This window comes from Sus scrofa, chromosome 17 (assembly GCF_054392235.1).
Source record: "Sus scrofa isolate SSC_HxYL_T2T_F1_AM1 chromosome 17, Sscrofa_HxYL_maternal_Yorkshire_Landrace_v2.0, whole genome shotgun sequence".
Taxonomy (NCBI): Eukaryota; Metazoa; Chordata; class Mammalia; order Artiodactyla; family Suidae; genus Sus; species Sus scrofa.
The window spans coordinates 42,346,445-42,371,556 of record NC_139399.1 but is presented as its reverse complement, the minus strand read 5'-3'; the positions used below and the strand labels follow the sequence as shown (position 1 = coordinate 42,371,556).

Here is a 25,112-nt window from a genome sequence, read left to right as displayed (position 1 = left end):
ATATGCTGTGGGTGTGGCCCTAAAAACACCAAAACAAACAAACAAAAAAACCCCCAAAACAAAAACCCAACAGTCATTTCCATCTCTTCTAAAAAAATAGGAAGTCTTTAAAGCACTGTCATATAACTCAATGTTCTATTCACCCAAGAAAAATGAATGGTCCAAGATGTTTATTACAGGCATGCAAGAATCATCAATTTACAGTAATTCTACCAAAGTGGCCTAGAGCTCTAGAACATACATTTTACCAAGCTGGTCATCTAGCTTGGATGCATCTAATGACAGTAGTAAAAGAATGATTAAACATTTAAGAAGAATCCTAGGTTCCACTCAACATCATTATTCTGTGAAGTCTTCCAGGACCAAATCACTTTATAGAAGACTCTTTGTTGCCTTTATTCTCTAGAAAATAATCCCCCCAAAATTCTTAAATAAAAAATCTGTAAAACCCCTTTAATTAGTTTTCTATTATTGCAATAACAAACTACATAAAACAACATAATTTATTATCTCACGGCTGATATAGGTCAGAGGTGAGGTAGGCTCGGCTGGATCCTCTGCTAAAATCAAGGTGTCTGCAGGGCTGTCTGTGATCCTTGGTAAAAACTGGGGGTGGGGTTGAGGGAATCTGCTTTCAAGCTCATTTAGATCATTGGCTGAATGTGGTTCCTTGTGGATATAAGACTAAGGTCCCTATTTCCTTGCCAGCTGTCAGCTGGGGCTGCCTGCATTCCTTCTTGTGCCATGCGGTCCTTTCCAGTAATGGCAGGTTAAGTCCCTCTCATGCTTCAAATCTCTCTAACTCCAGCTGGATAAAGTTTTCTGCTTTTATGTGAATAGACTAAACCTATACAGAAAATCCAGAATAACCTTCCTATCTCAGGATCCTTAAATCACAGTTACATATCTGCAAAGTCCCCTTTGCCACAAAACAGTAACAAATTCAGATTGCAGAGGTTATAGCAGACATTTGTGTTGGGAGGGCCTCAATTCGAAACTCCCAAATCTCACCATCTAAATCTAATATGGCTAAAGCTCTGGGTATAATACAATAGGTGCAACTCCTGGGGCTCAAGTCCTAAAAACAAAAACAAAACAAACAAACAAAACAATTTATCTGCTCCCAACATACAATGATGAGACAGGGAAAAAGTTATTCCAGTTCCAACAGGGAAAATTAAGAGAAAGCAGATCCACCAATCCAAAGAAGTTTCAAAACCTGGGTAAACTCCATTCCATTTCAAAGCCAGGGAAAACTCTTCTGGGGCCTTCAGCTCCATCTCTCCAGGCTCTTGGTTCCACCCAGAATCACTCTTATTTTTTCATTAACATCTGAGTAGTTTCACCAGCCTTCTTCCTACCAGTAAAATTGGCGGGCGGGATGTGACAGCTCTCTTTAACTTCCTACTCTTTTTCAATTCCAGCTGGCATTGTTTCTGCTAATATAAAATGCTCAAGGAGTTCCCTTGTGACATAGCAGGTCAAGGACCTGGCATTGTCACTGCAATGGTTTGGGTTGCTACTATGGTGCAGGCTTGTCCATGGCTCAGAAACTTCCACATGCCATGGGTGTGGCAAAAAAAAAGAAAAGAAAAGGAAAAAAAAAAGCTCAAGAATCTAGCAGCTTTACATGAATTTGCTCGAATTTGTTGGTTTACATGAAATGAGGTCACTGTTAAGACTCACACCCACAAATAAACGAGGCTGTACCTTCAATACTTTGCTTGGAAATCTCAGCTAGATATCCAGGTCCATCACTTGTAAGTTTACTTTTCCACATGACCACAGGACACAATTCTAAGCTTATCTGCCACCATGTAACAAAGATTCTCTTTCCTCCTTTCCAATGCACACCTCATTTCCACCTGAGCCCCCACTACTACTATCAATCTGTTGTAGGCCTTTTCTATTTTGCTCCTCAAAAATGTGTTGGCCTCTTCTGCCACTTCCACATTTTTAGGTAACAGTACCCCACTCCTGGTACCAAAATCTATACTAGTGTTCTATTGCTGCCATAACAAAACCACAAACATAGTGGCTTAAAACAATAGAAATTTATTATCTCACAGTTTCTGTAGGTCAGAAGTTTGGTGGGCTTCTGCTTAGGGTCTCACAAGGCCAAAATCAAGGTGTTTTCCTTGCTGGACACTGAGGAAGAATCCACTTTCAAGCTCATTCAGGTTGTTGGTCAAATTCAGTTCCTCTTGGTTGTAGGACTGAGGTCTTCATTTCCTTGCTGGCTGTCAGCCGGGGCTGGTCTTTGTTACTAGAGGCTCCCCGCATTCCTTCTCATGCTTTCCATGTGGCCCCCTCTAGCAACAGCAAATGGAGTCCCTCTCATGATTCGATTCTCTCTGATTTCCCCTTCTGCCCCAACTCTCTGACTCCCAGCTGGAGAAAGTTCTCTGCTTTTAAGAGTTCATGTGATTAGACTGGGCCTACCCACAAATCCAGGATAATCTTCCTATTTTAAGATGCTTAACCCTAATTACATCTGCAAAGCCCCTTTTACTACCTAACATATTTACAGATTCTGGGAATTAGAGTTTGGATATCTTGGGTGGTGGTGGTCATTCTGCCTACTACAAAACCAAACCCTAAGTTTTAAGGCTTTAAACTCAGTTCCCAAAGAAAATCTCTCCTTTATCCAAAAGAGAATGTGAAGTGAAGGGGTATGTTCAGAGATAGAGACAATGGTAAAATCAAGGACTCACCCTGGAAGAGAGTGACTAGGCAACAAGAGAACTAAAAATACACTGAAAAAAAGAAGCTGCTACTTGTTTCATCCCCAATAGCAAGGCAATTAACCCATTAGGCAGAAACTAACCTACTGCTCCCCCTTAAATGTGTGATACTCTTCTCTATCGTATTCCATGATACACCTAGCCATGTTTGGTTTTTGTTTTTAAACAAATGTTACCCCAGGGTGACCTAATTTTGTAGTCAGCTGATCAACCAATCTATGCAAACTTCAAATATTTTTATTCTTTCAAGTCATACACCCTTCCCCAGTAGCAAAAGAAAGTCAAGTATTTCAGTCACAGGGGGGAAAAACCTGCCTATGTAAAACTGCAGGTAAACTTTTAAAAATGACAATGAGGAAGAACTAGTGTTGGTCTTGGTCTTTCAGCCCAAGGTCCACCAAGCCAGTTAAGCCAAGTGACTTACAACAAAAGAAAAACACTGCAACAACTACAAATATAATACTCTGAAGGCTTGCCTGTAAGATTACTGACCATAAATTTTACCTAGAATTGAGGAACCTCAAATATACCATTTAGTTCCTTTAATAAAAGTGAGCACTTACCACCTGCAGGGCACTGTGGTAAGCACTTGACACAAATTATCTTATTTATTCCTCATCATAAACTTATCATCTAGGAAATATCATCACCCCCATTTTACAGATAGGAAAACTGAGGCTTACAGCTAAGTAGCAGTGGCACTTATATTTGAGAATCTAGATATTTACTGCCACTCCTTAGATGGAATGGGGTCTTCCAACTCTTAGAAAAATCTTCCTTTTCTAGCTTTCTTCTCATTTTCTCTCTCCAAGACCCCTTCTCATAAAATTTAGCAGTTGAAAGTTAATCAAGTCTTCCCTAATTTGCCACCTCTTTTCCAAAACTCTTGCCTTCCCACAAGAGCGATAGCCAAGAAACCACTTCTCCTGACCCTGACTTTGCTTCCCCAAAAACAAACTACATAAGCTCCACCCATGACCTGCCAAGGCTAGAAATGTTCCAATGCTGCAAAAACAAAAAACAAAAAAAACGAAACAACCCCCCCCACAACAACCGAAAAACAAAAACAAAATTAAAGTCCTACTCTTCAAAAGGTCACAAACTAACATGTATACTCTCAGTCAACCTTTCATTCGAAATACCTCTCCTCTTCCACCAAGCTCCCAACTAACCCTTAACTTCATTCAACTCTACCCGTTCTGCCCCACTACGTGGTTCCCTTCCCCTTTATCCCCAGTGACCTCGCCCCGGGTCCCTCCACCTTGCACTCTAGTGTGCAGGTGGGAAGCCCAGCCTTGCCCAGAGGGACCTTAGTAGGCCCTCACTCCAGCTGCTGTGCTCCGCGAGAGGGCCCACCCCAGCCTACACAGCCGGCACCACTCCCCTAGGCACCCTCCTCCAGCATCCCCCCTGCGGCCCCACCCCTCAAGCTCCCTTCCCCCTCTGGCGACCCCCTCCTCCAAGTTGCCCCCTAGTCTCCGCCCCGACCCAGCCCTCTCCCCAGCAATAAGCCGGACTCTCGAGAGCCAGTTCCCACCCTCACATCAGCCTCTGCCCCCCAGCCTCACTCCCCGCCCTAGGGGATGGCCCCAGGCCTCCCCGATGGGCTGCAGGGGCCCCGGCTGGTGTGTGTGTAGAGGGGGGGGCAGGGGAAGGCGAAGGGCCGCTCGGGAGTCCGCTGGAAGCGTGAGAGGCGGCCGCGCCCCACTGCCCCATCCTGGGCCCAACCCCACTCCACAACGACCTCGCCTGGCGACTCCCACGGTACCTGTGGTGGAAGCGGCAGCGGTGGCGGCCGCACTCCCCTCTCCTCACACAGACAATATGGCGGCGGCGGAGGAGGAGACACACGGCTCGGCCGCCAGCCGCAGGGCCCAGAGCGAGGCTGCAGCCGCCGCTGCCGGAAGCGGAAACCCCCTCGGACCGGGAGGCGGGGCGGGACCGCTTCCGACTCCGCCCCCAGCTGACTGTAGCAGAGTGCGGCCATGGTGGGATGTCCTATTGTACGCTAGGGGTTCAGTTCCGGACCAGGGTGCAAAATGGAAGGAGTTCTCGACATAAAGCATAAAAGCGAAGCTTGTAGTAATTAAGCACATTTTATTTCAGCGCCTGTATGAACTGACGAGAGAGAGAACACGAACCTCCCACTAAGTGTACAGTTGGTTTGACCCAAGGTAAGATGGCGGTCCCTAGTTTCCCGCACTTCACCCCGCTGGCGAGTCCTAGCAGTCTGCAAGCTGGCCCGCCTTTCTTGAAAAGAAGCATGCGCGACCTGCAGAGCTGTAGAGCGAAGCATTTTGGGAATTGAAGTCTCTTGCTGTGGTCCCTCGTTTAGGGTCAGGGCTTTAGCAGCACATTTTTTTTCTGCTCAGACTTCGAGTTCTGGAACAAGTGAACGAAAGTTGGACCCCGGGAGTGGTGTGGCGCAGGAGTCGAGGAGGTGATGGTACTAGCCCTCTAGAGATTGAGACCCGGTTCCTGCCTCATACAGGAGTCCTAGTTAGAGCTGCCCATGCAGGATAAATTTTCTCCCTTCGATCTGCCGCTCCTCCACCCCGCTTGCCTGAGCTATCTTCCTAAGGCAGCTACAGGGCACTTTCTACCGTGCAAAACTGATCTTGACGTCCTCTTGGTTGAAAACCTTTCAAGGCTTTCCTTTGTGCAGCAAAGACAGCCCAAGCTCTTCTCTTGACATCCAAGTTCCTGCATAATTTGGACACTCCCCACACCCTATCCCCAGCCTCTTCTACCCCTCTTACTTCAGCTTCCTGATGCGCCCACTCACTAAAACTGCAGACTATTCCTGGAACTTATCTGTGTTGCCTCCTTCCCTTTGCACGGGCAGTTACTTCTGTTCCTGTCACCTCCTGGACCGGCTAACTTCTGTATGTTACTCGAACTAATTCAGGGATCCTTTCCTTTGTGGATCTTTCCTCCCTTTAGTTCCTCCAGACCTAGGCACCGTTACTCAGCAACCCTAACCTGCCCCTTCCATCAGACTGTGAGCCCCCAGTGGACAGGGCTGAGTCTGATGATCACCCTGTTCCCTGCAGGCCCTGCTAAAAGCTGGTGTCTTAAGTGTTACTGAGAGGAATTCAAGTGTTAGCCTCAGACAGAGGTGTGAGGTCTGGAACAAGGGTGAGGAGGCTGGGTTATTTTGGTACCAGCTCTTATCCCTGAGCTGCCTCAGAATAGCTGCTTGACCCAGGGATGGCCCTCCCCACCCTCTCCAGTCCCCCTTTCACAGTTCGTCAGCTGATTGGCACCTCTGCTCCCAAAGAGACAATCTCCTCCTCTGTGGGATGAGGGTGGTGGCAGCTGTAGACGTAGTGATGGCCTCAAGGAAGTGGCCATGACCCTTTTTGGGGCTCGTCTGTCAGACAGGTCTGTGGCATTTGACCTCAGGGGGCTGAGAGTGCACCGAAATGGCACTATAGGTGCCCTCAGGCTGGTGGTTATTCTTCCTTTATGGGGCTTGGTTTCCCCTCTTGTGGACTGAAGCAGTTAGACAAGATGATTCCAAGATTTCTGTGAAGCCCTCTTCCAGGAAATGACACCTTCACTTAGCTTTTGGACCACTTCTTTTCAGCTCTTGTGGTTCCTCCGCGCCCCCCCCCATCTTTGTTCGCATTCAATTCACAGCTGTTAATCACTTGTCATGCACCAGACAGTGTGCTAGGTGCTGGGGATGTGGTATGAGCAAGACAGATACCAGTTCCTCATGAAGCTCACCTTCTAAAGTGATAAGTAATGCAAAGGTAAACAAAAGAGTAACAAAATAATTTCAGGTAGCAGTAAGTGCTATGAAGGAATAAGATAAATAGCTGTGGAAAAGAATGAAAAAGGGGGAGAACCTCCAGTTGAGTGGTTCAGAAAGTCCCTCTGAGAAAAAAACAGTAAGAACAAAGGTCCTAAGGCATGAGAGAGCTTGGTAAGATTGAGGAAGGAGGCCAGGGTAGCTCTGGAATTTCATCTGAAAAAGAATGGGAGCAGTCCTAAGACTTAGCCCTCACACCTTTCTTGGGATCTCACTGCTCCTGCAGCCTCAGTTCTTCATTCTTCCACCCAACTCCAGCCTCCGCCCATCACATCCTTAAGAGGGCTCGCCCAGGCACATTCATACCACGCTTCGAACTGTGCAGAACACCAACCCCAACCCCAACCCCTGCCATCTTCCAGGCCAGCCTGGTATAGGTCTCTGGTTCCAAAAAGCTTTCTGTCTCTACTGTTCACTGGTTATCGAGTCTCCAAAGACCAGTTCAGTTATCTTCAATACTTATTCTTCTTGACCCTCTACTGCACAACTCTCAGGCTAAAGCCCCTTCAAACAACAATAACAACAGCCACAATCACAGTTAAAATGTTCACAGTACTTGTTCCGTGCCATTCACTGAATGTTCAGCACCTTATTTAATCCTCAGCCGGATGAGGTAGGAGCTAAAAGTATCCTGTAGTACAGACCAGTAAATTGTAGTTCAGAGAGATTATAGGACATGCCCAAGGTCACATACAAGAGATGGAGCTTGCATTCTAGCCTGGGCCATAGGCACTGCCCTAAGAACCTAAGCATGTCGACTTTCTATTGTTGCTTAAGCAAACACTCCAAAATAGAGTGGCTTAAAACAGCAGTACTCCGCCTCCCCCCACCGCCGCCCCCCCATATGTGGCAGGTGGAAATTCGTGGGCCAGGGATCAAACCCACGCCACAGCAGCCACCCAAGCTGCTGCAGTGACCATGTCAGATCCTTAACCTGATAGGTCATCAGGGAACCCCAACAACTGTAATTTTTTTGCTTATGTTTGCATAGATTGGCAGTTTGGCCATGTCTCAGGTGGAATAGCTCTTTTCTGCTATAAGTGGTCTTGCCTGGGCTTACTCCTATATTTGCAGTCAGTTAGCATGTTGGCAAGCTTACTGGTCCTATATGGCCTCATGCACATGTCTCCCAGGTGGCTGGGTCTGCTGGCTTGAGTGCCTGGGTTCTTCTCCATGTGGCTTCTTTAGCAGACTAGCTCAGGCTTCCTCGTGATGGCCTCCAAAAGGAAAAAAACTAAAGCAGCAAGGCCTCTTGAGGCCTAGGCTCAGAAGTGCTGTAGCATCACTTTCATTGCATTTTATTGAGCTGGCCTGTCACATGGCCAGCTCAGATTCAAGAAACAGATTCTGTCTCTTGATAGAAAAAAACATCAAAGTCGTATTGCAAGGAGTTATATGAGGATGTGTGAGCATGGGGGGTGGATCATTGTGACCATCTTGGTAAACAACATAGCACACTAAGTGACCGTGGGTACAGAACTGGTTAAGCAAATTGTGGTAGAGCTAAACATGGAGCTCTTGATAAGGAGAGCTAATATGCACTTACTATATGTCAGACACTACACAAGATGCTTTATGTGTGTTCACTCATTTAGTCCTCACAGCAGCTCTGTGTGACAGGTACATGTTTATCCCCTTCCAGAGATTAAGCACAGCAAGCCTCAGAGAGGTGTACCACGTGTGCGAGGTCACACAGCTAACAAGTGGCAAAGCTCTTAAAAAGGATGAAGACTGGAGATCCTGTTGTGGCTCAGGGGGTTAAGAACCCGACATAGTATCCATGAGGATGTGGGTTCAATCCCTGGCCTTGCTCAGTGGGTTAAGGATCAGGTGTTGCCAAGAGCTGTAGTGTAGGTCACCAATGTGGCTTGAATCCGGCCTTGCTGTGGCTGTGGATGTAGGCCTCAACTGCAGCTCTGATTCGACCCCTAGCTTGGAAACTTCCATATGCTGCAGGTGCAGCTGTAAAACAAACAAACAAAAAAAGCAAAAGACGGGATGAGGACCATTGATTTCTAGGCATGGAAAGCTCTCCTTGCGTACTATTATAGGATAAAAAGCAAGAGACGAAAGTTTGATGAGAACACATTTTAAAAAAAAAAATTTTTTTTTTTTTTTTTGCCTTTTAGGGCTGCACCTGCAGCATATGGAAGGTCCCAGGCTAGGGGTTGAATTGGAGCTGCAGCTGCATGTCTATGACACAGCCACAGCAACTCGGGATCTGAGCAGCATCTGTGACTTACATCACAGCTCACAGCAACACTGAATCCTTAACCCACAGAGCAAGAGTTGAAGCCCTCAGGAATTGAACCTCATCCTTATGGACACTGGGGGATTCGTAACACATTGAGCCACAAAGAGAACTCCCAAAAAACACACTTTAAATTGGGCATATGTATATTTAGACAAAGTTCAGGAAGGATTTACCACAAACTCTTAATGGAGGTAATTCAGAAGAGGAAGAGTTCCTGTTGTGGCTCAACGGTTAACGAATCCAACTAGGAACCATGAGGTTGAGGGTTTGATCCCTGGCCTTGCTCAGCGGGTTAAGGATCTGGCGTTGCCGTGAGCTGTGGTATAGGTTGCAGACATGGCTCAGATCCCATGTTGCTGTGGCTCTGGCGTAGGCCGGCAGCTGCAGTTCCGATTTAACCCCTAGCCTGGGAACCTCCATATGCCGCAGGAGCGGCCCAAGAAATGGCAAAAAGACAAAAAAAAAAAAAAAAAAAAAAAAAAAAAGGAGAGGAAGAGGAAGAAACTTTTACTTTAAAAATTGCTGTGTGCATTGTGTTAATTTTTTGTTTTTTGTTTTTTTTTACAATAAACGTAAATTTTTATTTCAACACCCAACAAAGAAATAAGCCTTTTAAAAATGTTCATCATGTCTCTCATTTCTTTCTATTTGGTATCTGCATCTGCTGGTGGCTGTTGTGGTTGTTTTCTTTTCTGACTCTACGCCAGCCCAGTCCCTTATCAACTCTGGCCTGAAGTTTTGTGACTATCATGGGGGCCCCGCCTCTCCTCCCCCGCCCCGCCCCATGTGCTCTGCATGCTGCTACTGGAGGACAGTTTATTAACTACCATGGTCCTTTCTTGCTCAGGAGTTTTCAGTGGCATTGCATGTCTTCAGGGAAAGTCCAAACCTCTTGACCTTGTGTATGTGGCATGTGTGAGCTTGATCCCAACTTGGTTGGATTCCAGCTGTCATTTACTAGCAGGATAATCTTGGGGCATGTTATTTGACCTCTTTGAGCCTTAGTTTCCTCATCTGTTAAGAAAGAAGAAAGAGAAGAAGAAAGAAAAGGGAGAAAGAAAGGGGAGAGGGTATAGCATGACATATCTGTTTTTTTTCCTGTTAGGATTCCATATGCTGATTACATTTGTTCAGATTTCTCTTTTTTAACTGAAATGTAGTTGATTTACAATATTATGTTAGTTTTAGGTGTAGAGAAAATGGTTCAATTGTGTGTGTGTATTCTCTTTCAGATTCTTTTTCATTTTAGGTTATTACTAGACGTTGAATATGGGTCCCTGTGCTATACAGTAAATCCTTGTTGTTTATCTGTTTAATATATGGTAGTATGCATCTGTTAATCCCACACTCCTAATTTATCCCTCCCCCACCTTCCCCTTTGGTAACCATAAATTTGTTTTCTTTGTATATGATTGTTTTTTTTTTTTTTTTTTTGTCTTTTTTGTCTTTTTTTTGCCATTTCTTGGGCTGCTCTCGCAGCATATGGAGGTTCCCAGGCTAGGGGTCAAATCGGAGCTGTAGCCACCGGCCTACACCAGGGCCACAGCAACGCGGGATCCGAGCCGCATCTGCAACCTACACCACAGCTCACGGCAACGCCGGATCCTTAACCCACTGAGCAAGGGCAGGGATCGAACCCACAACCTCATGGTTCCCAGTTGGATTCGTTAACCACTGTGCCACGACGGGAACTCCTGTTTCTGTTTTATAAGTAAGTTCATTTCTATTTTTTTGATTCCACATATAAGTGATATCATATAATATTTGTCTTTCTCTAACTTTACTTAGTTTGAAAATGTCTAGAACCATTCATGTTGCTGCAAAAGGCAATAGTTCATTCTTTTTTATGGCTGAGTAATGTTCCATTATATAGAGAGTTCCCTTGTGGCACAGTGGGTTAAGGATCTGGCAGTTGTCACTGCAGTGGCTTGGATCGATGCTGCTGTGGTGAGGGTTTGATCCCTGGCCCAGGGACTTCCACATGCTGCAGACACGGCCAAAAAACAAAAAATTCATATATGTATGTGTATACACACCCCCCACACACATACAACTTTCTTATCCATTCCTCTGTTGATGGACAATTAAGTTGCTTCCACGTTTTGGCTGTGGTAAACAGTGCCACTAGGAACATTGGCGTGCAGCATAACATATCTTGCAACAAATTAAATTACTATTCAATAACTGTCAGTCTCTCCTCCAATCAGGGCTGGTGGGTGCTCCCTATTCTGTTCACATTAGGTGTGGCCATGCAATTTGGTTTGGCCATTGAAATGTAGATGAAAGCGATAATGTGCAAGTTCACCCTAGGCCTTAAGAGATCAATCATGTTTTCAATTGCCTCCTTGGATTTCCACCTCTGCCGTAAGGATGGGGCTGTCATTAATGCATTCTATCTTTTGAAACAGAGTCCCGATCAAAGTTGTCATAGGAAAGTTTGGGGTAAGAATAGTTTTGTAGTTTAGTTTGTATTAAATTTTAAATTTGTATTTTTTAAATGAACTGTCTTCATTAAAAAAAAATGTTAGAATCTCTTTTGAATGTCAAAAAGCTAAATATGTAGGAAGAAAATGATTTGTGACAACGTAGGGAAACAATAGCTTCAATCCAAATCCCCAGCATCAAACAGGCTGATCCAGAAGAATGAAAGACAGAGAGTTGGGGTTCATCAGTTATGAACCCGCCTAGTATCCATGAGGATGTGGGTTCGATCCCTGGCCTCGCTCAGTGAGTTAAGGATCCGGTATTGCTGGGAGATGTGGTGTAGGTCACAGATGTGGCTCGGATCCCACGTAGCCATGGCTGTGGCTATGGCTGGCAGCTGTAGCTCTGATCTGATCCCTAACCTGGGAACCTCCATATGCTTAGGCTGCAGCCCTAAAAAGCTAATAATAATAATAATAATAATAATAATACGGAGGAGTGAAAGACACATTTTGTAACCAAGCACAACTTAGCCCAGCCAAGATCAGCCAAACCACAAATGACTGCAGGTGGGAGAAGGAGAGATCAGTAGTTGCTACTGTTAAGACATAGACATCGGGGTGGTTTTTATGTAACATTATTATTATGATATACCCAGCACATAAGGCTCTTGTTAGGATTAAATCAGGGTGAAGCCCTTAAAAATATGCTGGCATATATAGCAAGGGTACAATGAATGCGAGCAATTATTATGGGGGGGTGCAACTATGAACAAAACAGTCCCTGTTCTACTGGATGTCGTGTTTTGTGGAGTGACGTATGCTCTGTTACATGCTGATGAGCACTTTGGAGGAAAATAAAGCAGGGAAAGGAGAAGGGAGTGCTGTGGTGGAAACTCAAATAGGTAATCAGTGGACACCTTGCTGGGAAAGTGGTTCTCGAGGAGCCCAAGGGTAAATGGGATGAGATTGTTCCAAGCAGAGGCTGGGCAAAAACTGTGAAGTGGACTTATGCCTGGTGGGTTTAAGGAGCAGCCAGTAGGCAGGGTGGCTGAGCTGACTAAGTGAGGGGAAGATGATGTCAGGGAGATTCCTCTGGGACTGGTTCCTACACACCTTTGTGGGTCTTTGTAAGGACTTTGCCTTCTGCTATGAGAGAGGTGGGCCATATTGGAGGGTTTTGACCAGAGAGAGGAGAGGACCAGCTTTGCATTTTTACAGATTCCCTGTAACTGTTGGCTATGGGATAAATGGAATGTGGATGGGGGCTGAAGCAGGGAGACCAGGTGGGTGGTTCCCACCACAATCCAGACAAAAGTTGGCGATGGTTTGAGCCCAAGTTGGACTCTGGGGTTATTTTGAAAGGAAAGCCAGACTGAAGATGAGGTGTTTGAGAAAGAAAGGATTTGAGGATAACTCCAAGGTTTTTGTCCAGAAGAGTTGAAGAAAGAAATTTGCCATTAACCGAGATGAGGAAGGCTATAGGAGGAGAAATTTTCTACAGGGGAAAGGAAGGGAGAATAACAATTCCGTTTGAAACTTGTTAAATTTGAGGCACATGTCAGACTTCCAAGTGGAGATGCCTACTTAGAAGTCGCATGTATGACTCCAAGCCCAGGCTGGAGATAAAATTTTAAGAGTTGTTATGAACTGAATTCTGTCTCCCCAGAATTTTTTTCTTTTAATTTTTTATTGTAGTTGATTTACAGTGTTCTGTCAATTTCTGCTATATAGCAAAAAGATCCAGTTATACATATTCCCTGGAATTTATTTGTTGAAACTCTAACCCCTAGTATGAGTGTGTTTGGAGATACGGCCTTTAAGGAGGTAATTAGGTTAAATGAAGTCAGAAGGGTGGGGCCTTAATTCAATAACCGTTATAAGAAGAGGAAGAAACATCTAAGTGCCCCCTCAATGTGGTGTGTGTGTGTGTGTGTGTGTGTGTGTGTGTGTACAGAAGAAAGGCCATGTGAGAGCACAGGAAGAAGTTGGCAAACTAGGAAGAGCATTCTCACCAGACCGACCCTGCTGGCACCTTGATCTTAAACTTTCAACCTCCAGAACTATGAGAAATAAAAAATAAATTTCTGTTTTTAAGCCACCAGTCTGTAGTATCTTGTTATGGAAGCCTGAGTAGATCAGTACAGGAGTCATCATTGTGACATGGGTTTTAAATGCGTGAGTCTGGATGAAATCTCTCATGGAGTGAGCCTAGACAAGAAAGAGGGCAGGACCAAGGGCAAGGAGCCAACAGAGGAGCCTGCGAAGGAGCAGCGAGTGACCTAGGTGTCCTGGGATCCAAGTAACAAGAACATTTCAAGGGGGGAGAATTGATGATCTGTGTCAAATGCTGCTGAGAGGTCAAGGAAGATGAGAACCAAAAACCGATTTTGCCAAGTGGAGGGCATTGTGACTTTGATGGGTAAATGGGGGTGCAAAAGCCTGATGGGAGTGGGATTGAGAGGGCGTAGGAGAAGGTATAATTACTTACGTATACGCATATGAGGAAAACGGAAAGCACTTAACAGTAGAAAGCCAACTGATAAATGTAAAAATAGAGAAAATGGAAATTCTAGTAACAATTATTTCTGGATGGAGTCATAGGGGTGCTGCAATAGTGGAGTGAAGGTTGAAAAGAAAGAGGATATATGCACAGTTTTTAGACTATCTCCTCACAAGATACCTACTAATTACAAAGGGTAAAATAGTAACTTCACAGTTGGAGAAACCCAGCAGATGCCACATCAACCAAGTGACCAAGTGAACATCGCCAAGTTGTGGGGCAAATCGACCTCACGTCCCTCCTGCTATGATGCGCTGAGGAGGACGCAGTATCCTCTTAGTGGTATTTCTGCCAAAAATGCATAACTAATTCATGAGGAAACATTAGACAAATCTAATTTGAGGGACATTTCTGCAGAAGGACTGGCTTGTACTCATCAAAAATGTTGGGGTTGTAAGATACAGACTAAGGGGCCGTTCTAGATGAAGGAGAACTGAAGACACTCAAGAATGAGGTGTGATGTGAGATCCTGGACCAGGAAAAAAAAATTGTTGTTATTTACTGTAAAAGATATTAGTGAGACTACTGGTAAAATGTGAATAAGGTCTGGAGATTAGATAATAGTATTATATCAGTGCAAAATTCTCTGGTTTGGTTATTGTAAGAGAATGTCCTTACTCTTAGGAGATACACACTTGTTTTTAGGGGTATTGGGAATCGTGTCTGCACTTTACTGTAAAAGAGGCCAGGAGAGGGGGGAAGAGAGAGAATGGTACAGCAAAGGTGGTCAAATCTGGGTGATTGGTATTTGGTTATTCTTTGTGCTATTTATACCTTTTCTCTAGTGGAAGGAGACATGGAGGCAGTGGGTATAGACAGTTTTTGAGCGGTTTGGCTGTGGGACTGAGGATGGGGTGGTAGGTAGAAAGCAAAGTGGGATCAAGAGAAGTGACTTAGATGCAGAAATGCTAGCATGTTTTTATGTTGATGAGGATGAGTCAGTAGTTTGGAAATGATGATGCAAGAAGGAGCAGAGAGTGGCTCAGAGAGAGAGGGAGAGAGGGAGAGAGAGAGAGAGATGGGTGAGGTCTCTACACAGGGGAGGGTCGAGCACGGCTTAGAGCACAGGGGGTGGGTCCCTGGTCACAGGAGAGAAGGCAGAGTATTTATAAGTGGGTACCAGTGAAGAGAGGCGGGTAGCTGTGTAGTGGAAGCTTGTGGAAGTGTTTTCTGACTGCTACAATTTTCCCCTCAGAATAGGAAGCAGGGTCCTCCGCTAAGAGCGAGAATGGGGGAGAAGGTGATGGAGGTTTGAGGAAAAAGTGGGAAGCGATTGCCTGGGGAGCATGAATGGACGAGGGGGCCGTAGTATAACTGTCAGGCAGGGCTGAGGACCCCACCGAGACTAGCCGTCATGCAAGTAAAGTCAGACCAGCCCCCCTGGTGGTGTGTTGTTCCTCAGCCACATTCCACGGCAGGGGAACAAGCGCACAGGGACAAAGGATGCCAGTCAGTGGGTGTTTAGCCAGAGAAAGGTGGGGCCATCGCCAGGGTGTGCAGTGCATGGGAATAACAATGCTCCGGGGCTTTCATCAGCGAGCAGAGAAGTGAGGACACAGGAGAAGGTGGTAGGCTCAGTGGACCAGAGGTCCCGGGGGGGGGGGGGCCTGAAGGCTTGTTGACATGGAGGTACTGGAGAGAGCACCCTGGCAGGATCAGAGGTGACCTTCATTGAGTTGGTTGCTTGAAACTGAGAGGAAGGAGGGGGTGCAGGTAACAAACGTGACAGACCGGCTGCCCTGGGCCACCAGCGTAGAAAGGCCACATATTGGTGCTCCCAGCCAACAGCTAGTCATTAAGCCTTCAGATGTGCAGGGGCCTGCCAGCATCTGACCGTAACCTAGCAGGAACTGTCCAGCTGATCCTTTCAAACTCCTGATTCACACAAAAGTGAGGAAAAAAAATATTTGTTTGAAGCCACTAAGTACTGGAGTAATTGTGATGCAGCAAGAGAAACCAAACAGGAAAGTTCCCATGTGGTGCAACGGGTTAAGGATCCGGCATTGCTGTAGCTGTGGCACAGGTAGTAACTGTGGCACGGGTTTGATCCCTGGCCTGGGAACCTCCGCATGCTGTGGGCAGGGCCAAAAAAAAAAAGAAACCAACAGAACTGCTTGGTCTACACTGGTTTCAAGGGCATGTAAACTCCTAATGCCCTAAGGCTTGTGTTCTCCGTAAGCCAGTAACTTCTCCCATTTGGTAATTGGGCACCCCAGGGTTCAGAGAGGTTTAGTGACTTGCCCAAACTTGCACAGCTAGTGAGTCATGAGTTGGGCTGTGAGCAAAGACAGTGTGGCTCAGAGCTTGTTCTCTCACTAGCCCAGCAGACATACTGTCCCCAGCTCACAGCACTGCATCTGGCATGTGCCAAACAGTGGACTGAACTGTGCCTGGGATTTCTGCTGCCCTCCATCCCCCGCTTCTCTCCCCACTCCCAAGTTCCTCCTCAGGTGGTCTCAAATGTCTTAGTCCACAAGCTGGAGGAGATGCACCCCTCTCCTTTGGGTGGCCCTTCATCAACTTTTCCTGATCACCCAGAGTGGGCAGACACTTCTAGGTTCTCAGTACCTTGGGGAAGCAAGTCAGCATCCCCACTAGGGTGGGCCTCAGTCGAGTGGGGAGATGCCAAGTAACCAGAAAAATCTGTCATCACAAGCTAGTATGTTGAGGGAGGGGGTCTGAGCGTGCTCAGCAGGAAAAGCTGTCCCAGGGGAGGGAAGGAGGAAGAGTTTGCCCTGTGAAGCAAGGAGGGGGCCGGGATGGGGCTGAGCAAGGAGAAGGAGCAGCATGAGAACAGGTCCAGGATAGGAGTGTGCTGGTGCATTAAAGGCACGTGGAGGAGGCGGGTGGGGCCTGAACACACATGCGGAGGGGGGGCGAGTGGAGGGAACTCTGGGGGAAATGAGGTGAGGGAGGTGGGCAGGGCCCGGTGCAGCACGCAGAGGCGTTGGGCTAAAAACAATAGGGAGCCGTGGAAGGTTTAAGCAAAGGGCTGACTTAACACTTAAAATTAAGATTTCCTTGGTGGTTGTGTGGGGAGCAAGAAGGGGAGCAGGAGGTGGACCCCATGAGACGTGATGGTGTCACAGAGCGGGAGCAGTAGGGGAGAGTAGAAGAATGGATTGATTTGGGATCTGTTTTGGATCCCAAGCCCAGCACGAGAAAAGGAGGTCCAGTGATTCCCCAGACAGCCCCCCGGCTCTCCCAGCCCACCGGGGGCTATTACATTCTACCTCGTGGGGGTCACATGTGGGTGGTTGGATTGGGCAGTGGGTGCTAGGATGGGTAACCCCTGACCTTTGCCTGGTGACCTGTGAGTTTTGAATTGGGCTTTGAAAGAGCCATTGGGATGGTATGGGGCAATGGAGACCATCCCCTCGCCCTCATTTCACCCTGGGCAGGACACTTCCCCTCTGTGAGCTGCTAATGTGGAAAGGGACAGTACCTTCCGCACCTGATCCCCATTGTACAGATGAAAATTATCCCCATTTTAGAGATGAGCCCACTGAGCTTCAGAGAGGAATGACTGTCTCAGGTCACACACGAGTTAGTGACACAACCAACATCAGAACTCAGGCCAGAACCTGTGCCCTTGACCTCTCTGCTTCCCCGTGTGCCCCCACTGTTTGCTGGCCTGAAGACGTGACGATGATTGGCTGGCACAACATGGTATTTCCAGAAGGCCCTGGAAATCCAGGGCTGGATGCTGGGAGGGGGGGAGAAGCATGGGTTTGGATTCAATTTCCAGTTCTACCCAGAGACCTTATTCTGCTGAATCTCAGTTTCTCCCTCTGTAAAATGGGTAACTCTACATGTTGTGTAACACCTGGTTGTTGAACTGTGTGGATGTAAAAATTCCTTAGTGCAAGTCGCTTCCCTATCATGGTGCCTTTTTTTTGGCGGGGTGGGGGGTTACTCTGCAGTGCATGCTGCTGCTGTGATTGTTATTCAGTATAACAGTGGGTATAAATCCTATGAATTTTTTTTTTTTTTTTTACAGCCACACCTGTGGTATATGGAAGTTCCTGGGCTAGGGGTGGAATCAGAGCTGTGGTTAAAATCTACGCTAAGCCACAGCAACACCAGATCTGAGCTGCATCCTCAACTTAGGCTGCAGCTTGCTGTAACATCAGATCCTTAATCCACTGACCGAGGCCAGGGGTTGAACCCTCATCCTCACGGTTGCTAGTCAGGTTTGTTACCACTGAGCCACAACAGGAACTCCCCATGATCCTTTTAACAACAATTATAATGCTTCTTTTCTAAAATGAATTTCATAAATGCCCTATTGACACACATACTTTTAAACATAAATAATACACTAATTGTAGTATAAAAAATAAATTGAAAGTAACTTAGAATAGATCAACACAGAACTATTTGGGCACAATATTGTCACAGAGTACAGTTAGCCCTTTGTATTGTGGCTTCTGCATCCGGGATTTAACTAACCTTGGACTGAAAATATTCCGGGAAAAGTTATATTTTCAGAAAATCCCGAAAAGCAAAACATGAATTTGCCACACTCTGGCAACCATTTACATAGCATTTACATTGTGTTAGGTATTGTAAGTAATCTAGAAATGGTTTAAAGTACACAGGAGGATGTGTGTAGGTTATATGCAAATACTATACCATTTCATATAAGGGCCTTGAGCAACTGTGGATTTTGGCATGCTTCTTTTCTAAAATGAATTTCATAAATGCCCTATTGACAGGAGCCAATAGGTCCTGGAACCAATCCCTCTTGGATGCTGAGGGATCACTGCAGTTGGGAGGCATGGCTGTGGGCAGAATCACCCTGACTGTGGGCTGAGTCAGTAGCTCTGGCAACTCAAACACCAAAACTGACTCTAGGTAAATTTCTGAACCAAACATAGCTTGGTCTGTTCCCAACTTATGTGGAGGATGCTTTCCTGGCAGATGCAACTCTGTGTTAAGATCAAGTAAATACTGTGCTGGAAAAGGCAAATGTATAGACAATAAAAAGATCAATGTTAGAGTTCCCGCCATGGCACAGCAGGCTAAGGATCTGATGTTGTCACTGCTGTGGCTTGGGTTGCTCCTGGGGCTTGGGTTTGATCCCTGGTCTGGGAACTTCCACTTGCTGGGGATGTGGCCAAACAGAAAAAGATCAGTGGTTGCGAAGGATTTGGGAGGAGGGCTGAGTAGGTGGCGCACAGCGCATTTTTAGGGCAGTGAAACACTTCCGTATGACACTTGTCACGGTGGATTCTGGACATTATGCATTTGTCAAAGCCCACAGAACTGGAATTCCCTGGTGGCGCAGTTAAGGGTTAAGGATCCAGTGTTGTCACTGTAGTGGCTCCAGGTCGCTGCTGTGGCGCAAGTTGGATCCCTGGCCCAGAAACTTCCACATGCCACAGGTAAGGCCAAAAATAAAACCAAAAACAAACCCACAGAACCTTACAACCAGCATTTTGAATCTTTTTTTTTTTTTTTGTCTTTTGTCTTTTTGTTGTTGTTGCTATTTCTTGGGCCGCTCCCGCGGCATATGGAGATTCCCAGGCTAGGGGTTGAATCGGAGCTGTAGCCACCGGCCTACGCCAGAGCCACAGCAACGCGGGATCCGAGCCGCGTCTGCAACCTACACCACAGCTCACGGCAACGCCGGATCCTTAACCCACTGAGCAAGGGCAGGGATCGAACCTGCAACCTCATGGTTCCTAGTCGGATTCATTAACCACTGCGCCACGACGGGAACTCCAGCATTTTGAATCTTAATGTAAACCATGGACTTCAGTGAATGAAAATGTATCAGTATTGGTTCATCAACTGTAAGAAATACATCACACTAAAGCAAGGTGTTAATAGTAAGAGAAACTAGGCATGTTGGGGAAGTGAAGTATAAAGGTACTTGGTACAATTTATGCACAAATTTTCTGTAAACCTAAAACTAAAATAAAGCCTATTAAAAATTAACAAAACAGGAGTTCCTGTCATGGTTCAGCGGTAATGAACCCGACTAGTATCCATGAAGACGGGGGTTTGATCCTTGACTCAGCTCAGTGGGTTAAGGACCTGGTGTTGCCATGAGCTGTGGTGTAGGTCGCAGACGCAGCTGGGATCTGCTGTTTCTGTGGCTGTGGCCAGCAGCTACAGCTCTCAATGGCCCTCTAGCCCATTGAGAACTTCCATATGCCACAAGTGTGGCCCTAAAAAGTCCAAAAAAAAAAAAAAAAGAACAAAACCAATCAAACACCCCATATATTGTGTTTGCTGTGAAAGAGAATTTGGTCCCAGGCTCAAATCATTAAAAAACAAAGTTTTCACCTATGCTGATGACCAAAGGGACATTTGAACACCAGCTAGGACTGGGAATCTGTCGCCAGATGTCTGTGTTCCTGCTCCCCTCTTGCTCTATGCCTGGGGTACCCCAGTCACTGGTGGCTGTCCAATGCTCCTGGCAGTGCTGCTCTACTTGGGATCCTGGCATTGGACACTTGCCCTCTGTCCCTTGGCCTTGAAGAACATCCTTTAGAACTCACAACTGTCTGCTTGCTGATCTTGGGCAAGGTGGCTGATGGAGGCAAGGTGGCCAGACTGAAAAGTCTCCTCAGCCTCAGGAATGCCAAGATGCCGCAATGGACACAGCTCACCAGAACTGTGTCCTCGGCTTCCAGAACTACTTTGAATATGGATTCCAGCCACTTACTCATTGTGTGAGCTTGACTAGGTCACATTGCTTTACTTCACCTCAGTCTCCCTGTTGATGGGAAAGAAGATGATAAGACCTGCCTCACAGAGTATATTCGCTTGTCCAATAAATAGCTACTGAGCACCTACTGTTTGTACTGAAGCTATAACAGTGAACAGAACTAACACCCCTGCCTTATGAGACCAGGGAAGTCATGGTCTCATAAAGAGGATAGACAAAAATCAGATCAATATATAGGGAGGAAGGAGTTCCTGTTGTGGCTCAGCTGGAATGAATCTGAGTAATGAAGACTTGGGTTTGATACCCAGCCTCGTTCAATGGGTTAAGGATCCGGCGTTGCTCTGAGCTGTGGTGCAGTTTGCAGATGCAGCTAGGGTCTGGAGTTGCTGTGGCTGTGGTGTAGGCCAGCAGCTACAGCTCCAATTTGACCCCTGGGAACTTCCACATGCAGCGGGTACAGCCATACCAAGAACAGATATGGGGAGAGAGAGAAGACAGAATCAAAAGGAGTAGGGCTAGAGTTCCTTGGTAAGTGTAGTCAAGAAGGCTTCCCAGAGGAGGTGGCATTTGAACAGAGATCTGATTGAAGCAAAGGATCGAGCCATGCAAATCTGTGGGGAAGGTCATTCCAGGCAGAGGGGACAGCAAGTGCCAAAGCCCTGAGGTGAGAGTATGTTTAAGGAAGTGAGCTGGCAGGGAGTCCATGAGAGAGGAGAGAGGAAGAGAGGACAGGAAGATAAGGAGAGACCGCGTGTAAGGAATCTGGGTTTTATCCCAAGTGTAGCTCGGAGAAAACTTGAAGTTATTCACTACAGAAGCTCTCTTACGTAGCATGTCCTTGCATATGAAAAAAAGTGGACAGGCACACTCTAAAGCCACCCTCTTGTCCATGACCATGGTCTGTGTCTTTTTGGTGGAAAGTGGCCTTCCTCTGCTGGCTGGCATCCAAAAGGGCTGGTGGTGTGACAGCCAGGCTGTAGTTTCCCAAATGTAACACCAGGTGGCGACTCCAGGTCGTGTTTGTAACTTTCAGGTTATTGATGACAGAGCTGCCCCTTCCCAGACCTTGGACATCATCAGGGTCACCTGCAGGGCTTGTTAAAACCCAGATTGCTGGGTCTTAGTCTCAGAGTGTTTGATCAGAGTGTTCGATCCCAAGGATCTGCATTTCTAACAGGTTCTGGGTGATACTGATGCTGCTGGTTCAGGGACCTCAGTGTCAAAACCTGAGCCCTGAGGTGGAAACCAGGACCACTTCCTTCATTTCACAGGTGGGTAAAAGAGGAGTCTGACCAAAATTCTCCAGTATCTTCCCATTATATATAGAATTAAATCTCAGTCTCTTACCAGATCCCTCCCTCCCTCCTTCCCCACCACAATTCAGGTCCCAGTGTCTTTCTCACCTCATCTCCTGCCACTTTCTAAACAATGGCCACTCTGTTTCTCTCAGTTCCTCGAGGCTGGTTCCTGCATCAGGGCCTTTGCATATGCTGTACCTCCCACCCAGGATGCCTTTCCTGCAACCTTTTCGTTGGTTGGCATCCTCTCATTTCTCATGCCTCCTCTGCTAGTGAGGAAGCTGGTGGCTCTGCTCCTGCTCATCCCCGTTCTTTTCCTTTTAGTGCTTGTGGCGATGTGTAATTGCTTAGCCTCTATCTTGGTTAATTGTCTCCCGTCTAGATTCTAGGCCCTTCAAGGTAGGGACTGGGTTTGTCCTGCTCTCTGCTTCAACCCAAGGACCCAGGACAGTGCTTGGCGGCAGGTAGGCCCCCAGGAAATTGTTGTTGAATAAATAAAACTAAATCCTTTTTCCAGACTCTACCAGAGAGCCAGGTGACCGGGGACTTCTACGTAAATGATACTTATAGATTGTGTGCTGTTCAGTATTGCCTCACCCCAGTCCCGGCCCTGACAGAGTGCTCTGGAAGGAAATAAAGATAAATAAGACAATGTTTGTGCTATGCGTAGATTTATGTTACAAATGATTTTTGTCCAGTAGAAAAGACCACCCTGAAGGTGCAGTTGTTTTGCACGGCAGAACATTAGCTAGTTTCACTCCACAATCCTTTTTTGGCATTTTGTCTTTCACTGGTTAGAAATAGTTCAGGGAGTTCCCATTGTGGCTCAGTGGTAACAAACTCAGCTAGTATCCACAAGGACGCAGTTTTGATCCCTGGCCTCGATGAGTGGGTTAAGGATTTGGAGTTGCCATGAGGTGTGATGGAGATCATAGATGTGGCTCAGACCTGGCGTGGCTGGCAGCTGCAGCTCCGATTCATTCCCTAGCTTGGAAACTTCCATATGCTGTGGCAGCCCTAAAAAGACAAGAAAAAAAGGAAAAGAAAAAAGAAATAGTTCAGGAGTTCCCTTCGTGGCGCAGTGGTTAACGAATCCGACTAGGAACCATGAGGTCGAGGGTTCGATCCCTGCCCTTGCTCAGTGGGTTAAGGATCTGGCGTTGCCGTGAGCTGTGGTGTAGGTTGCAGATGCGGCTCGGATCCCGCGTTGCTGTGGCTCTGGCATAGGCCGGGGGCTGAAGCTCCGATTCGACCCCTAGCCTGGGAACCTCCATATGCCACGGGAGCGGCCCAAAGAAATAGCAAAAAAAAGACAAAAAAAAAAAAAAAAAAAAGAAAGAAATAGTTCAAACTCTCTTATACTCTTTGAACCAGCTTCACCTTCCTGCTGATCAGCAAAATGCTAATGGATTGCATATAACTCTGGCACAGGCTTACTTATTATTTGTATGAGAGCTATGTTTTTAACTTTTAAAAAGTAAGGCTTTGGGACAAACACCATCTTTGTGCAAGAGACCGATTGCTCGGTTTTCCAGATGGGTCTTTTGAGGCTCACAGAGGGAGGGTATTCATTTCCATGTGCAAAAGTGGTGAAGCTGGGACTTGAGTTGTGTCAGCCTGACCGTCAAGCCCCCAGTCCTTCAGCGACGCCACATTTTATGTGTCCAGTGCTGCTGGGCACTTTATAAACTCTTCGGATTTAATTCTCACAACTCAACCAATGGCGTGTCACTGTCTCCATTTCAGTAGTGTCCAGTCTATTTTGTTGGTGGTTGTTCAGCAGTTAGTTGTAATGTTGGTGTTTTCGTGATAGCAGATGAGCTTAAGTCCTTCTACTCGGTCACCTTGTCACAATCTTTCTATCTCCATTTTAGAGCTGCGGAAACTGAGGACCAGAGTTGGGAAAGATATCACGCAGGGTCATGGAACTCTCGGAAGCCCAGCATCAAGCCTTTAGAATCAGATGGACCTGACTTTCAACTCTGGTTCACACCCTGCTAGCCATGTGACCTCTGGCAAACTGCTCACCTAATTCTCGGAGCCATAGTTGGGTGGAAATAAGAGCCTCTTCCATGTGGTGGTTGTTGGTAACATTTACAAACAAATCTGGGCCCAGGGCCCCCAGGCTGTCATTGACAGCAGCTTCTCTTGTTCTGGAATCAGGAGGGAAAGAACAGTTGATCTGGCATTGGCTCTTCTCAGACTGATCGACGTCAGAAGGTCCTGGAAGGATAGGTAAGTGTCTGGGGAAAGCCAGAGGGAGGAGTTGGTGAGCTGGCATGTGAGGGAGCTGTAAGGGGTCTCAGGGAGCTCAGGTGTAGAACACTGGACAGGACTCTGGTCAGTCAGCCAGGGACAGCAATTGGGCCTGGGCTTTGGGGTCAGACAACCTGAAACTCTCTGGACTCCAGCTTCTGGATTTGTAATAATGGAATTGTAGGAGTTCTTGTTGTGACCCCGTGGTAAAGAACCTGACTAGTATCCATGAGGATGCAGGTTCGATTCCTGATCTCGCTCACTGGGTTAAGGATCCGACATTGCCGTGAGCTATGGCATAGGTCACAGACATGTCTCAGATCCCACATGGCTGTGGCTGTGGCTGTGGCTGTGGCTGTGGCTGGCACTTGCAGCTCTGATTCCACCCCTAGCCTGAGAACTTCCATATGCTGTGGGCGGGGCCCTGAAAAGCAAAAAAAAAAAAAAAAAAAAAAAAAAAAGGAATAATAATGACTCCTCCCCATTTTGGATTACTGTGAGGCCCCTGGGGACAGTGGGCTTAGCTGGAGGGGTGCTATTCTAGCATGCTCCCTGTGACCTTAACCCTGTATAAATGAGACGGACCCTTGACCGTGGCTGTTCCGAAACCTGAGGAGGTTACTGATCGTGTAAGGATAAGGATAATAATGGTAGAGAACATCTGGGGCCTCTGGGAGCTTCCCCCTCAGAGTTCTGGGTCTGTTGGGTCAAAAACATGCCCAGCCAAGGGTCAACGCTGTTGCATTGCACCCTGTGTTAAGACCAACTCTCTGTCAAGCGCTCTGTTAAATGCTTGACATGCTTTACTGTGCTCTTCCAGAACCCTTGAAGGAGATGATGTCTTGACCCCCATTTTTCAGTTGAGGAAACTGAGGCACAGAGAGGCCAAGTGACTTGTCTAAAACAACACAGCCTGCAAGTGGCAGAGTGGGAACAGGAGCACAGAGAGCCTGGTCCCCGAGCTGGCCTCCGCGTGGAGAGACCACACAGCCAGTCAGAGGCTCAGAGGCCTTCGGAGGGACCGGAGCCTCCTCTGGCCACTCCTACCTGGCCTTGCTTCCCGCTATGGCCCCTAGAA

The 25,112-nt window shown here is 46.7% G+C and overlaps 1 protein-coding gene and 1 long non-coding RNA gene across 4 annotated transcripts in view; one reads left to right on the top strand and one right to left on the bottom strand.

Moving 5' to 3' along the window:
• Window positions 1–4,659, bottom strand: part of CSNK2A1 (casein kinase 2 alpha 1) — a 53,553-nt gene extending 48,894 nt beyond the window's left edge. Inside the window, exons 1-2 of one of the 2 annotated variants that reach the window (XM_005672820.4) lie at window positions 4,513–4,659; window positions 2,068–2,312 (exon numbers count right to left, since the gene is read on the bottom strand). The gene's annotated coding sequence lies outside the window, so the exon portion shown is untranslated. The remainder of the gene's footprint in view (window positions 1–2,067; window positions 2,313–4,512) is intronic. The other variant, XM_003134359.6, reaches the window with a different exon arrangement.
• A 59-nt stretch (window positions 4,660–4,718) lies between these two features.
• LOC110257457 (uncharacterized) overlaps window positions 4,719–25,112 on the top strand; it is a 52,240-nt gene continuing 31,846 nt past the window's right edge. For both annotated transcript variants that reach the window (XR_014832137.1, XR_002340068.2), the window contains exons 1-2: window positions 4,719–4,918; window positions 23,653–24,013. This is a non-coding gene — a long non-coding RNA (uncharacterized LOC110257457). The remainder of the gene's footprint in view (window positions 4,919–23,652; window positions 24,014–25,112) is intronic.